This window comes from Halichoeres trimaculatus, unplaced genomic scaffold (assembly GCF_033239565.1).
Source record: "Halichoeres trimaculatus isolate MK-OKI-2021-1 unplaced genomic scaffold, fHalTri1.1 fHalTri1_scaffold_21, whole genome shotgun sequence".
In the NCBI taxonomy this organism is placed as follows: Eukaryota; Metazoa; Chordata; class Actinopteri; order Labriformes; family Labridae; genus Halichoeres; species Halichoeres trimaculatus.
Genome location: NW_027437199.1, coordinates 21,583,403 through 21,599,308, shown reverse-complemented (window position 1 = coordinate 21,599,308; position 15,906 = coordinate 21,583,403). Strand labels below are relative to the sequence as shown.

The window sequence follows — 15,906 nt, the reverse complement described above, 5'->3', positions numbered from 1 at the left end:
ATACACTGGTTTTAAAGTTATCGTCACAAACTGATGCTTAAAATTAAATTTACTTTTGTGCTCTGAACATGACAACAGGTGACTGTAACTCAATGAGATCTTTCAGTTTTAATAACCCTGATGCTGAAAACAGCCTGTTAGTGTGCTCTAGATCATGGACTTAATGAATGATAAATGGAATGAATAATTAAAAAAAAAGGTTTGTGATGTAAGGTCTCTAAGACAATGACTACTAAAAAAAAGGCAAAATAAGAGAACAAAAAAAAAAGATGTTCTTGGATACTTTATTTTTTAACATGAGCTTTATGTGATTTCCAAGTTAACTTATCATCCATGATCACATCCAAAAAACAAATATCATAATTAGTTTCTGTGGTTTAACATGTACTTAACATGTTTGTTGAGTAAAAAATATCTTAAAGTTGTGTAAAAAGAACTTTGGTTAAAGACAAAACTTGTTCATTGATAACGTTTATAATCTGCATATATGTGTTTTATGTCTGTGATTCTCTGTGGTTGAATTTCCTTGAGAAAGAAGCAGGGGGCAGTGTTGGCCACTCTAAACTCTGTGAGGAGACGCCTGCAGCTTCTGATGATGTTAATGATGTGGTCAGTCCTGTAAAGTGGACTCAAAAAATGTGCTGGGAATCTGCTGAGTGGGACGCTCTTTTGTGATTGGCCCACGGCTGTCTGTAGTAAATGATTCGCCGATTAAGAAGGAATTTTGTTTACAGATGTGATCCCCTCTGAAGGCAGATGTTTCTGGTTTGATTGATGTGCTGGAGAGTACGGAGACGATGATGCCTTTTAGAGACGTCCTCTCTGACAGATCCTTTGGTGAAGAGGCTGCAGGGGGGTGTATTTGGATGGTGGTAGATCTCTGGTTGATGTGAAAAGTGAGAACAAAAACACATTTTTCTGATTTTGAGACAAAACACAAAAATAAACATCGAATTACATTTATCATGTTTTAATGATAATTTAACAATGATTTTAATGATTTAATTTTTTAATTTCTTAATGGTCTATATGCACTCATCACTTCCTCATTGGTGTGAGGATATTTGGGCATTTCTAGTTACCGAATGTGATTGTAGATGGTGTTTTGGTGGCAGGGATTAAATATATACGGTGTTTGCTGGAGTTGCTTAAAGTTTCTGTTGATATACGGAGAGTTTTCCTGATATCTGGTACAACACCACGTAGCAAATTGTAAAAAGGCTTCAAAATGTACGTTTCTTCATTTCTTTGCAGCTTTGAAGGTAATTTGCTAACACTAGCTAGCCTGAGCTGGTAGCCATGTTTTTGTGTTTACAGTTATGACTCTGTCCCGTTTCAGGTTAATCATACTTTCAAATAAGTTTCATCATGTGTATATACCATTCACTTCATGTGTTTGTACTTTTATTAAAGTATCAGGTAAAAACCATAGACTGTATAAAACATGAACGTAGTCTCCCCGATATCACCTGTCTGTTACTGAAACAGAAAATGAAGTACGTCAGCTATTGCGGCCATATTGGTAGGGGTTTTCTAACTATACATCTAAGTATAGGTTTTATATTGTTTAGATACATAAGATGCTCCTAATGTACCAAACTGACATTCAAACCTAGCATTAGCTTGACGCGAATGTACAAGGAAACTGCAAAAATACACGTCATCGCATTAAGCACGTAAAGTGAAAACATCAGCATAAACATTAACATAAACTACACAGAAACGACGACAATGAACAATTTTTGATGTTTTGACAGCGGGCATTTCATGCTATCATACGTTAGCACAGCATGCTATGGTAACAGGAAGTTTACATGTACCCTGAAATTTAAACGGAAATACATCATGCTCACCTGTCCATTACGCCTATTGGAAGCCTGTTTCTACTTAATCACTGTAACAGTTGGACAAATCAAGTGTAAAATATAAATAAGGTATGTAAGCTACATGATAAAAATGATATATATTTTACCAATTTGAAGTTTCACTATATTTTCTTCCTGAAATCCACCTTGATATTCTGCCACCTGTTGGGTTCAGGCTAATCCTGTTTCTAAGTCTAAATCCTACTGAAAAGCTTTGAACAACTCAAACGGAGGGTTTGATTCAGATCAAAAAAAAAAAAAAAAACCAGACCGGATTATGTGATTTGATCCAATTCCAAAAATCTTCTTTCCCTTTTAAACAACACTTTTTGAAAACTTGATCCAATCCAATAACCAAACTCCCATCAGATAACCCTTGAACAACTTACCTGAAAACTGTGTATCTGAATCTGGGTGATCTAATCCAATAATACTTTGAAAAACTGGCATAAAACTATGACAGATTACCTGATCCTGGATATCAAAAAATGGGATTTTCAAATCTGGATAACTTTGATCCAGATTAAATTCTTTGAACAACAGGCCCATTGGGATCAGGAGAGTATTGTTTTTTGGGATCAAAGTTTCCAAATCCTACTGGAAAGCTCTAAACAACACAAACTGAAGATTTGATCCAGATTCAAACTGGGACTGGATTCAATTTCAGAACTCCTCTTTTCAAACAACACATTTTCCAAACTTGATCCACTCCGATTACCAAAATACCATCAGATTACCTTCGGCCTAGCAGCTGATGAGTGAAGGTTGTAGTGTTTGACTCCTGAACAGCAGAGGGAGCAGTTGGATCAAAATGATCCTCAGACGGGAACCGCAACCATCAAGTGTTAAAGTGTGAATTGAGCTCAGAGCAACTTCAGTCAGAAGTCTTGTTGATGTCTTTGTTTCCATGAACCTATGAGGAAAGGTATTTTTTCCCCTTCCTTCCTTCCTTTATTCCTTCTCCAAACAGATGTATTCAAAGTTTTGACTTGATGGGATCCACCCTTTACTTTTATGAGCAGATTTCAAAGCATGTTGTTTGATTATAGATGGTGTGAATAATTGGTGAGCGGTGAAAGGAAAGTTCATTATCATATCATCTAACCTCTATGTCTGTATCGTCTCAAGTTGTCCCTTCAAACAGCCAGACTCTGCAGGTAGCGCTGGTGTAAACACGGTCTGTGAGGGCTCTAACAATGAGGCCGGGGGTGAACTTTTATATTGAGTTTGCCCAGAGGAGGTCAGCTGACCGGTCCATGTGGTTGATGACACATCCTGAGTTGTAACACTTGGCTGAGACATCGCATCCTGCTTCAGAAGTGAACACAGATGTTGGATTGTGTCAGAGTGAGAGTGAGTTTTTGATAAGTGCGGCTGGTTAAACCTGAGGTTGGTGACACATCTGGAAAGGGCTGAGTAGAAGGTATTTTGTCTGATGGTGGCAGTGAGTGTTTTGTGTTTAATGTGGGGTTTAATTCCAGAGCTGCAGGATCATTCTCTGTGAGGGGTTGATAGGAAACAGATGGGGATTGAGGAGTGTTTGTTTAGCTAGGTGGAAGTCTTTAATAGTTCCTTTGTTTGAGATAATAAGACCTGACAGAAAGAAAACAACTCAGTACTGAGTAGATATATTGATCCATGAATGCAACAAACTACCTGATTAAATATAAATGATCACGGCTCTGCCTTCACTGTTTGCTGTTATAAATCAGTTTAACCTCTTTGCTGATCTTTGTATTCATTCACTTCACTGCTTTGATTTTACAGCGTGCAGCTTTACTGCTTCTGCGTCACCTCAGTAAGTTAAAGTCATGTTTTCTATCATTACAAAAATTACTAATATCTGCAACTTTAAGTTTAAATTCTAACAAAGGTTTTTCCAACTTGAATGACTGCAGCTGCAGAAGGATTCAAGCAGGATGTGAACAGTGAAGACAAAGTCACAGATGAGAAGTAGGAGATTATGTAATGTGGCTGAAAATTATTTCACCAGAGATTGCTGAATCATGGCTGGTGTAACTGTCCTGTCTATCATTAGTGCATTGTGAAATTTTTCATGTTGATGTGGTGAGCTGTTCAAGAATAGTAGAAATCAGAAGTGGTGGAGACCCAAAAAGGAGCCAAAAGCTCATGTTTTAATTTTCAAAGGTGCTGCGATGGCTTGAAATAGTCTCACTTTGATCTGTGTGATCATAATCTGCAATTTGAAATTAGATTTTCAGCTCCAAAATTGGTTATTTCTACATGTTTTTTTTTTAAGTATCTGTGCTTGGGTTGGACTTTTTAGAATCTTTTTATGATATGTAAAGGAAATGCAAGATCTGTCCTTTTTCTCCTCTGGCCCAGGAGAGAGTTGGCGCTTGCTAAGCACCAGTTTTAAGCACCAGGAGTCAGTGCTCCACCAAGCATTCCGGTTCGGTTCAGTACTGTTTGGTACAGTTAAGCCTGATCTCGTTTGTGTTTCCACAGCAAACTGTGCCCTCTTGTGGTAGGCGGCGTGTAAATTGGATGTCAAAAGTCGCAGCTGTTAAACAATAGCGTGACACTGTAGCAACGTGACACAGTTTACCCTGCTAATAAATCCAATGAAGAAGAAAAACACGACACAGTAAACAAAGAGCATAGATGGAAGACGTGCAGCATTTCGTCCTCTCTGTGATTAGCATGTAGCTCTTTGTTAAAAAGTGCAATCAAGCTTTGATTCAGAGAAGTCTGTGTGCTGCCAGGAGAAATGCAGCCGCTGTCGGCACCCATACAAAAGGGTCCCAAAAAGTTGGACGGCTTGTCTCGGTTATTTGGAGATCTGTCCCAGGATAAGTCAGTGGTAACGCCACAAAATGCACGCCGTACTGAGACGAATTGAGACGAACTGAACCAGTCTGCTTGGTTGAAACGGGGCTTTAGGGAACACAAAGAACCAGTGCTAATTCAAGGACTGGCCTGGAACTAAAGCCCCATTTCCACCAAGCAGTTTGGTTTGGTTTGTCTCAGCACAGCATGCATTTTGTGGTGTTTCCACTGACTAATCCCCGGACTGATCCCTAAGTAACTGAGATGAGCTGTCCCACTTTTTGGTGCCCTTCCATTCTGGTGCCAGTCTAGACTGATCTCCTCCCAGAAGGTGGAGCTACGACACTGCAGACTGTTGATTGGTCGAAAGAATCGTCACTTACTGTGCAACAACTGCTGTATTTCTCCTGGTGGTACGCAGTCTTCTCTGGAACAAAGTTTGATTGCGGTTTGTAACAAAGAGCTACATGCCAATCACAAAGCAGATGAGCTGCTGGATGTCTTCCATCGTTGCTCTTTGTTTATTGTGCTGCGTTTTTCTTCTTTGTTGGTTTTATTGTTGGGTACACTGAGTCGCACTGCTATATCGTCATGCTGTTTCATAACTGATGCAGCTATCAGCATCTAGCTTAAATGCTGCCTACCACAAGGGGGTTTCTGTGGAAACACAAACAGGATCAACCCGTACCAAACTGTACTGATCTCAGCTGCTTGGTGGAAACAGGACTCTGTATAATTAGGTAGTCTATATGTCTATATGGTTATTTTAATATTATAAACTGCTGAAATAAGAGAATATTGATCAGTTTGGGTTTGAAAACTTGTATTTATCCTCTTGATAGGTTATTCTTTTTGTCTATTAAGCACACAGCTGTAACATAGTTGCTCTCTCATTACTGCGTCCTGTATTTCCATCACTACATGAGCCCATACGCCCCTCTGTTCATTCAGCTGTGGGCTTTCTTTCAAACAAGGTCAAGTCATTACAACATATAAGTTGAATGACTAAACAGCCAGAACAATCCTAGATAGTCATAAAGAAGTCACCAGCAGCAGACTTACCCAGTGAGCTCACTGTGGACCGGCTCTCTGAGTCACTGAGGACGGCCGTGTACAATCCAGTCCAGAGGGGGGTTTCCTTTGGGAGGGGTCGAGGGGTCGCACGATTGGGGAGTAAAGGGCCTGTGTTAGAGGCCGGGGCCAGTGTTAGAGCTGGGGCCAGCTGCAGTGAGGGGAGAGGACTGCTCATGGGGGGTAACAGGGACAGAGGAGTCAGCTGCAAAGACAGTCCTGACTCTTCATGTTTGTGTGGGAAATATGGAGAAAGGGAAAAAGCTCAGAGACATTTGGTGATAAATCTGATGAGTTTGCTTCTGTTTGAGGTTTTGTTTTGGAGGCGGCTTGTTTGACACTGGCTGACGGACGCATTGTAGGTGGAATGAACTTTGGATGCTTTTGATAGAAGCAAAAAACGTTCTATTTGATTTTTACTTAATTTTTATTTTCATTTTAGAAAACAGTTTGAAAAAAACAGTGCATAAGTGTTTCCAGGGGCATTTCTAGTATGTGAGTCCTTCCTTATAGCCACTTTGAGACAGTTCAGTTACTTGTTGTTCCTGCTTTCTGTGTTTGTGGTCCATTTTTTCCAGTTCTTGTCGTGCATATGTCAGCTTTTCTGTTAGATAGATATCCTGAATGATTTCAAACCAGCGCTCTTTCTGCTTTGTGCTAATTCCTGGTGACAGCTTTTTTCCTTGCCATGAGTAGAATTTTAATACGACATCATTTCCTTGAACAGTGTCTTCAGTATTCCCCAGGTATATGACGAAACAACTGCTTGGAATCTCATAACCTGTTTTGTCTTATTTGTAACAACCCAGAAGGGGTTTTATCTGGGAGCGGTTCCAGATAACGTGTGTGGTTGGTTCTCGTGGCCACCACGAAGCCTCCGGCATGGCTGGGGGTTGAAGCTGCTTACTCTTTATCTGGGGTGTCATAAAAAACTGAGGGAGGTTTTCCTACTAAACTCTCCTCATATTTGTGAGCAAGTGGTTGTGCATTGTGTCATACATGTTCTGTACCAATCATCCTCTGAGATTACAACATTCAGCTCTGATTCCCAGTTCTTATGTAAAGTGTTGAGTTCTCCAGTTTTCCCCTGGAGCATTATAAAAGGCTGCGATGACTTGAGATTTACTCTGGTGGTAAGCCCCTACTGTGGTTTTAATCATGGTAGTAAATTCAGTTTTTGTGTCCACCCTGTCTTCTTTTGTGATGTAATTTTAGATTTGTAAGTACATGTTATATGTACTTTACAAAAGTATTTGCTCGCCCATCCAAATGATCAGAATCAGGTGTCCTAATCACATGGCCTGGCCACAGGTGTATAAAATCAAGCACCTAGGCATGAAAACTGTTTATACAAACATTTGTGAAAGAATGGCCCGCTCTCAGGAGCTCAGTGAATTCCAGCGTGGAACTGTCATAGGATGCCGCCTGTGCAACAAATTCAGTCATGAAATCTCCTCTCTCCTAAATATTCCACAGTCAACTGCCAGCTTTATTATAAGAAAATGGAAGAGTTCAGGAACAACAGCAACTCAGACAAGAAGTGGTAGGCCATGTAAACTGACAGAGAGGGGTCAGTGGATGCTGAGGTGCATAGTGCAAAGAGGTCACCAACTTTCTGCACAGTCTGTTGCTACAGAGCTCCAAACTTCATGTGGCCTTCAGATCAGCCCAAGTACAGTACGCAGAGAGCTTCATGGGTTTCCATGGCTGAGCAGCTGCATCCAAGCCATACATCACCAAGTGCAATGCAAAGCATCGTGTGCAGTGGTGTAAAGCACGCCACCACCAGACTCTAGAGCAGTGGAGATGCGTTCTCTGGAGTGACAAATCACGCTTTTCCATCTGGCAATCTGATGGACGAGTCTGGGTTTGGAGGTTGCCAGGAGAACGGTACATTTCAGACTGCATTGTGCCACATGTTAAATTTGGTGGAGGAGGAATTATGGTGTGGGGTTGTTTCTCAGGAGCTGGGCTTGGCCCCTGAGTTCCTGAGAAAGGAACTTTGAATACTTCAGGATACCAAAACATGTTGGGCAATTCTATGCTCCCAACCTTGTGGGAAGAGTTTGGAGCTGGCCCCTTCATCTTCCAACATGACTGTGCAGCCGTGCACAAAGCAAGGTCCATAAAGACATGGCTGACAGAGTCTGGTGTGGATGACCTTGACTGGCCTGCTCAGAGTCCTGACCTGAGCCGATGAATTAGTGCCAGGCCTTCCTGACCAACATCAGTGTATGACCTCACCAATGCGCTTTTGGAAGAATGGTCTAAATTTCCTATGAACACACAGCTCAACCTTGTGGACAGCCTCCCCAGAAGAGTTGACGCTGTAACAGCTGCAAAAGGTGGACCTACATCATATTGAACCCAATAGGTTAGGAATGGGATGGCACTTAAGTTCATATGTGAGTCAAGGTAGGTGAGCCAATACTTTTGGTAATATACTGTATCTCAAAAAATCCTGTCTCCCAAGTCCATATTTTTCTTTGAATTCTTGAAAGCTCATACCTTTTCTCTCCCAAAAGAATGATACAGAATGCATTTATTCCCTTTTCTATTCATTGTTTGAGCTAAAAGTCATGTTGGCCTAGTATAAATTCTGAATCATTTGCAATCCAGTTTAACATTTTCCTCTCTGTCTGCAATTTATGTTAGTGACAGTATTTTCAGCAGAATCCTCGGTTTATGGCTCAAGTTTATCTTTGTAAAGCTTGGCTCTTGCTGAGTCATCGGAACAGAAATGTCTGATTACTTAGGGTGCACAGTTCAAAGCGCTGTGAGGTGTTGGAGCAGTCACAAAAGGAGCAGGTGTCGATTACAGTCGTCTCAGATCTCTTTTGACTTTCTGTCGGATGACTCCGGGTGCACCAAACACCCTGCATGTGCTGCATTACATGAGTGATGAGACAGCTAAGCTATGGAAAGCTAAAGTTGCAGTATTTAGAAGCTATATCAAGTAGCTTTTGAAAACTGTAACATTAGCTTATCATAGCTGATGATGCTAATGTAGCTCATCTGTCTAATCATCCATAAAATGCAGTTCATTGTAGTGAAGTCTGTTTGCTGTGAATTTGTCACCCTGGTCGGACATCGTGTAGTTGTTATTAGCTGTAGCTGTCCCTATAGTAGCGTTAGCTAAATTGTTATAACAAGTGGTTTTAAAATACAACAACAATTCAAATCATGGCTAATATTTAAGTGGAGTAGCAAAGGATTGGATATCTGATAAAAATATTGATATCATGGGAAACTTGACAAACCCCTTGTTTACAGTGATGTCCTGGTTTGTTTTGGGTTCAAGGGCTGTGTAGCTCTCTCCTCCACCTTAAGGGGAACTGGGACACCACTTCACTAAGGGCTGAAGGGTAGGACTGGGATCCTCACAGTGTCTTCTAGTTTCTTGGCTGCATCAGAAAGTTGTTTTTTTCCACAGCCGCAGGGCTACATTAGCTCAGCAACGCCTCCTGAGGCATCCAGATCATTAGTGTCACTTTGAGAATCCTCAGTGAACACACCTTGCTGGTGAGCTCCTCTTGTTGTAAAATGTTAGATGTGCTGAAAACAGGAAGACAAAGGCATGAGGAAGGGACAAGTAGTCAGCCAAGCGCTAAACAACTGGCTACGCTGGCTCGCATTAAGGGTTCAGGTTGAACAGAAGGCCTGTCCAGAGAGCTGGAGGAAAAATCCCTGTTAAAGAGAGATGAGCCAAAGAGACTTCATCCAATTACAATATCATGTGCTGTAGTTTACACACTGTAAATAAATCTTATAAAAGCAACAAGGAACTGTTCCAACAAACAGATGGAGCTCATTTCTTCAAAGCCCATCAGTTAACCTCCCTGTCACGCAGTGAGAAAAGTTTCTGTTGAAAAACTCTGAATGGATTAAAGCAATTGGAAAATGAAAAACATGTTAAAAAAAATTAGGATTACATAATCTCCTAAAGCACCTCCAGTTTACGTTCTGGGTTGTTCATAACTTTTGATTCAAAATGATTTTCCAAATCCCCGTACATCTCTTGATTTGAGTTGAACCGTCAAAACAAAATGAGAGAAATCTTTATAGAAGCGCACTGATCTGGTAAAAATGGCACACAACAACTGGTCATACGTTTAGTCTTTGATCACTTGAGCTGAAAAGTCTTAACTCGGAGGCTTGTTCCCTTCTACCCAGCCTGCTGTCATGCCCAGGAGAAAAACAGACTAGGTTACCTGATCTAAGTTGATGCAAAAATAATCTTTTGTTCTAATCTGGAACCTTATTTCAGGCTTTCACATCTTTAATCAGAGAGGACAGGATGGTAGATGAAGCAGTAAACTGAGGGAGAGTTGAGGAATGACTTTAGGCAGTGACCCAGGCCACTGTTAGGACAACCAGTGCCCCAACCTGAATCATTCTCATCAAGATTAGCTCTTTTGACTCAGATACTAACAATGTACACAATGTGCGACATCCTCAGATGCACTCGTCACTTCTGTCTCAGGGAGGAACGTGTTCACCCTGCTCCAGATGATATTACATAACCTGCTATGAGAACATCTTGGCAGGTGCCTTGAAGAAGAGTGACGAGGACATCAAGACATCTATGATGTGATGATGTTGCCTCAGGGCAGTCACGAGGAATTTATTTTATAGCTGCCCTGAAGCTGAGAATAGTCTTGTGGTAGAACTCGTGATTTTCTGCAGGTGTACTGTATCTCTCAGAAGTTACCTCAAAGATGTTCTATAGGTGCCATGTCGTCTGCTGCTGTTGGTCTACTGTGTTTTTCTAGAGCCCAGAGTCACTTCATGCTTCATTCTGCTGACAAGCTTTATGGAGCATTTGATTTGATGTTCCAGACTTGGCTCCTTCTCATATTAAAGAACAAACGGTTGGTAAACTGACCATGATACTACTGTGGATGATTGGCCAGAAAACAGGGCCACCATCAAAGAAACCTGAGCTTCAGTAACACCTCAGAGCTAGAGTCTAAATGCCTCAATGCCACATTGTAGTGATGCAGTAATTTATGCAAAAACAGCTCTTTAGCTGCAGACCTCCAGTCTCAGTAGACTCTCTTGGAGGCTCCACTCCTCCACCATCAGAAGGGAGTGACGTCAGGATTTTATTGCATTTGCAATAAGTTTACAATTAAATAAATATGAAATTCTTTATAATTCTACATAATTAAATGAAAATAAGTCCAAACCACAGGTCACCTGACGTTGATGTACTCTTTTGTTATGCTATTGACTACAGTAGGCCGTCTAGTGTCTTTAAGTGGTTATAGCAATGATTCATAGCCATTAGCCTGAAGTAACTTTTATTCTCTCCTCCTGTTGGAAAACATTTGCCTCTCAGTGTTTTGACATTAAGAGCTCTTAGAATTATTTGCAGAGAGTAACTGTAATATATTTCCATGATGAAATTTCAAATCCCGGTGTAAAACTTAAGTTATGCTAACCGCTAGCGTATAAATACAATTTCCCATATACATCAGCATCAAGCTAGCGCTATGTTTTCTGTATCATTTGTATTAAATAAGAATCTGGTGTGAGACAGTAATGTTCATTTCTTTGTGAGTTCAGCTCTGTAGTAAAACTTCAAGCAGAAAATCCTGAATCAGAGTTTCTTTGGGAAACTGTCATCATCTGCTAAGCTAAGGTCCAGCTGCTATGGTGTAATGTAAATAACTGACCATGGATTCATCAAGGGTTAAGGCTGATGACGTCGATGGATTGAACTGTTTTGAATCCATTTTTAACAGGAACCAGTTCTCGATACCAATCCCTACATTCACCTCATTACCATTGAAAGTAGACCTCAGTGAATCTATTCACTGCTATATGTCATGTTGTGTAACTGATGACATGCATTTTATGCATTTTCTTTTTTCAAGTAACACTATCGAGGAATCAGGTTAACCAAGGTCATCAGAACACAAGTGTCTACCTAACGTGACTTTAAAGGCAACTTTTATTTTGAAATGTTTGACTTCATATCCATCACTTTTTTCTGATGGTGTAGGAGTGAAGCCTCCAAGAGGGTCAGCTGATAACGGAGGTCTGCAGCTGGACTGATTTAAGGAGAGAGAAATATTTCTATTGGTGTTATGTAATACTATAATTTTATGTGAATATTAGATTAACTTTGAATGAGCTGTGCTCATTACAATCAAAAGAAACAAATTCTTGAAATATTTAATCTCTGAGTCAATAAATCTATATGTGAGTTTCACTTTTGGAATTCAACAACTAAAACTAATGAACTTTTCCACAATACTCTTATACATCAATGACGTTCCTGTACTTAGGTATCTCAAAGACTTCAGTGTCTGCATCCTGGATAGGGGTCTAATAAATTTTCCTGTCTTCTCTTTTCAACATATAGTACATGTTTAACTGCCCTTGCTTATGATTGCTGTAAAAGTCTTGCACACTCATGACATCCCTCTAGGCCACCTGGCAGTATCTGTTGCTAAACAGACAGCACATAAACACACGTGCAGGTGAACACACGTGCAGGTGAACACGTGCTAGATGTCTGATGACACTAAGTAAGTTATGACCATTTACAAAAACTCAGAATGAAAACTTTCCATGGAGAACGGTTTGTATTCCTTCATCACAACACATGAAAGTGTGATGAAGAAAAGGAGCAACAAACTTTTTTTTCTAACTGTGATGATGAGTCCATTTCCTCTCCAGGATGTGCCGTTAAGTTGGCTGCACAGTGCTTTTAAAGAACAGACACTTTAAGGTGGTATATCCCACAATTCTCAGTTAAAGCCAAGGCAGTTGGACTGCTGGTTTGTCACCTGAATCCTGTCCATTGAGGATAAGTGGTGTCTCCATTAGCTCAAGAGAGGAAAAGTTTGTATTAGTCAGAATTTCTTTATTTTTTCGTGTTGCAATGAAACGCTTTCAGCTGATTTTAGAACTGAACTTGACTTGAAATGATTTTGTTTTTTGCAGTGCACTTGTTAATAGAAAGACAACATAAAGATTCTCTGCTGTCTTTACACATCAAAAAGCGACTTTGGCCTGTTTCCACCAAGGGGGTTTAGTTTGCTTAGTCTCAGTATGGCACACACTTTGTGGCGTTTCCTTTGGAATTTTTGGTACCCTTCTGTAGGGCTACCAGACATACCAATCTGACCCCAGAAGGTGGAGCTAGAAACACTGCAGTCTGCTGATTGGTCAAAAGAATCGTCACTTCCTGTGCGACAGTGGCTGCTGTATTTCTCCTTCTCTGAAACAAAACTTGATTGACCTTTTTAACAAAGAGCCCCATGCCAATCACAAAGAAGACCAATTGCTGGATGTCTTCTATCATTGCTCTTTGTTTACTGTGTTGCCTTTTTCTTCTTCATAGGATTTATTTGCGGGGTACACTGTGTTGCTCTGCTATGGCATCACGCAATTACCTAACTGACACCGCTACTAGCATCCAGCTTACGTGCCGCCTACCATGGCCAGTTTGGTGTGGAAACACAAACAGGATCAGGCTTTACTGATCCGACCCGTACCAAACTGTACTGATCCATACAGGACCACCTGGTGGACACGGGACTATTGCAAAGGTCAAGAAGCAAAACCCTGTGAAGCTTGAGCTGGCAGTTTGGAACAATAGACTATAAAATATAGATGTTGTCTCCGTGATGTCACCTGTCTGTTCCTCATACAGTAAAATGAAGCCAACTGTCAGATGCGGCCATATTGGATATGACGCAGGTTTTGAGCTTTCTTTCTAACAGCCAAAAGGCGCCCGTCAGTCACGTGTGCTGAGCTATGTCTCTGATTGGACAATCAGACAATCCTAGAGAAGCTGTTTTGAAACCGAGCTGTAAATCTGTTTTTGGAGCCATTAAAGTCTGTTTTTTTTGGCTTGGTGTGTATGTGGTTTCTGATGAACCGGAACTTTTAGTACTTCTGCAATCGGCTTAATTTTTCTAAACCAGGTGTTGCTCTTTGTTTGGGATCTGAAATTTTATCCCTTGAGAAGGAAGATCACAAAAAGAGCTCTTTTCATCGCACAGAGCGTACCTGGTAATTCTCTGTCTGTCCTGACAAGAAATTGGCAGCTTTAAGCTGAAAGGTGATCCTGCCCCTGACGTGAATTTTGGAAACCGACACGCATCACAGCTTAGGGGACAGTGCTGTGTTGAGCTTTGATTGTGCTTCATGTTCAGCAGCAGCAAAAACAACATGAGGCAGAGGTCGAGGGTTTGACTGCAGAAGGTGTTCTTTCTGTTAGAAAAGACGCAGTTTTCCTGACTGTAGAGTCCACTGAGATGTTGCAGAAAAGAAATTCAAAATGTTTCAGGAATCCACATGCCAGACTAAAATCCACCAGAGGAAATCACACTAAGCAGACTGGCATGCTGCAGTCTGCCCTGACCTCTTTGTCTCTTATTTCTGCCCTTTCCTGTTGTTAACCTGTAAAGCCGTGACCAATTGTCCCGTAACGATGTTCGCTCTATGCAGAGAGAGGTCAAAGACTGCAACTGACTCCTTCTGATATGTCCCAGAAAAAATACCTGGTAAAACGCCGCCAGGAAGCAGAGTTTGTTTACATTGGGGCTGAACATGATCCTCAAAGCAGACACGAAGAGAGCTCTTTCTGGGCTGTTTTTTTTTGTCCCTGCAGGTCCAGTTACAAGTCAGGTAGTGGTTACTAGGATACCTGCAATACTACCTGCAACTCTATCAACTACTTTTGCAACTCAAGGTGACAGATGGCTGATCTTCTTGAAGGCTCTTGGTGTATCAGATCAGGAACTTGTTTTTGTGTGAGAACAGGCCAAAGTCGACTCTCAAACGTTTCTTTTTAAGGGATTTAAAGCCTAGTTTAAACTGTGAGTTTAGGATTGAAGCCTCTGAATACTTGGTTTAACTCATACTTTCAACATTTTTCAATCAGTGACTGAGGAACTTCTGGTGGCTCCTCGTGGACAGAGTGGTACGTCCTCTATTGGTTGATCTTTCTCTAAACATGCATGAGTGGTGTTTTTTTGGAATAGATTCATAAATACAGTTAATCTTCTGTTTGATGCTTTTTGTTTGATTCTACATGTCAGGAAGAGGCATCACTGCCTCTTTTAGTCCATTTGACAATCTACTGACAAAAAAAAAAAAAAAATCATACAGGAGCTTTCACAACAACAGCCATACTGAAGTAACAGAAAAGAGCGGTGCTAATGGTAGAATGGGATGCACGGACCACATAATGAATGGATGTAGCCTCTGCAGTGTCACACATCTTTTTCTTATAGAGTTTTGAAGCCTGTTGTGGGCAGAGCTATACTGGCAATGATAAAACTTGGGCAAGTAACGCCTCAAATGCACCAGATACGTGTGTAGTCCAGCCCCGCTCTGCTGTGTGTTCAGTCCGGCAAGCTGCATGACTGACAGACATCTGGAGTTCCCACGCTTCTCATCACATTGTTAAGTCTCTCTTCATGCATGTTTGGCTGTAAAACCTCAAACCCGTTGACTCCTGGTCTGGCTCTGCGCATTATGTCAATTTGTCATAGTCAAAATCAATACCATCTTGTTTCATTTGAAATGCACCGGGTGTTTTTGGGGTAGTTCATGCACAACTTCCTGCAACCTGCCAGACAAGCGCAGATCCAGTGTAAGTTGACTTTCTGATTTGATTGGAAACCTTTCTGATCTGGTGCTGTGGCAGAGTGGAGACGCATCTGGTGTATTTGGCAGTACTTTAGTCTCTACAGGGTGCCCACCTGTCAATCGAATCAGCCATCCCATTGAATGTGTAGAACTCACAGGTTTAATAACTTATTCTAACATATTAACAATGACAAAGCCGACATGGATATTATGTAGTCTAACTTGTGAATTTCTGTTTACAGTGTTATGCTAAAGTTTGATAATAAGGGAAAATGCATGGTACTGAATGGTGGCCAATTATAAGGCTGCACGGTGGCACAACAGTAAGAAGGTCACGGGTTCAAATCCCAGCTTGGCCAGTGGGCCTTTCTGTGTGGACTTTGCATGTTCTCCCCGTGCATGTGTGGGTTCTCTCTGGTTACTCCGGCTTCCTCCCACAGTCCAAATACATGCTCTTCAGGTTAAATGATCACTCTAAGGCCCCGTTTACACAGAGACTCCCGCAACGATTCTTCCTTTGCGTTTTCAAAAGCCGCCCGCGTTTACATGAGGACGGCGTGAAAACGAT

General features: G+C 41.1%; 1 protein-coding gene across 1 annotated transcript in view; it reads left to right on the top strand.

The window, feature by feature from the left end:
• The first annotated feature begins 3,164 nt into the window (after nucleotides 1-3,164).
• LOC141810579 (high affinity choline transporter 1-like) overlaps nucleotides 3,165-15,906 on the top strand; it is a 32,402-nt gene continuing 19,660 nt past the window's right edge. The window contains exons 1-2 of the mRNA XM_074698261.1: nucleotides 3,165-3,288; nucleotides 3,633-3,663. The gene's annotated coding sequence lies outside the window, so the exon portion shown is untranslated. The remainder of the gene's footprint in view (nucleotides 3,289-3,632; nucleotides 3,664-15,906) is intronic.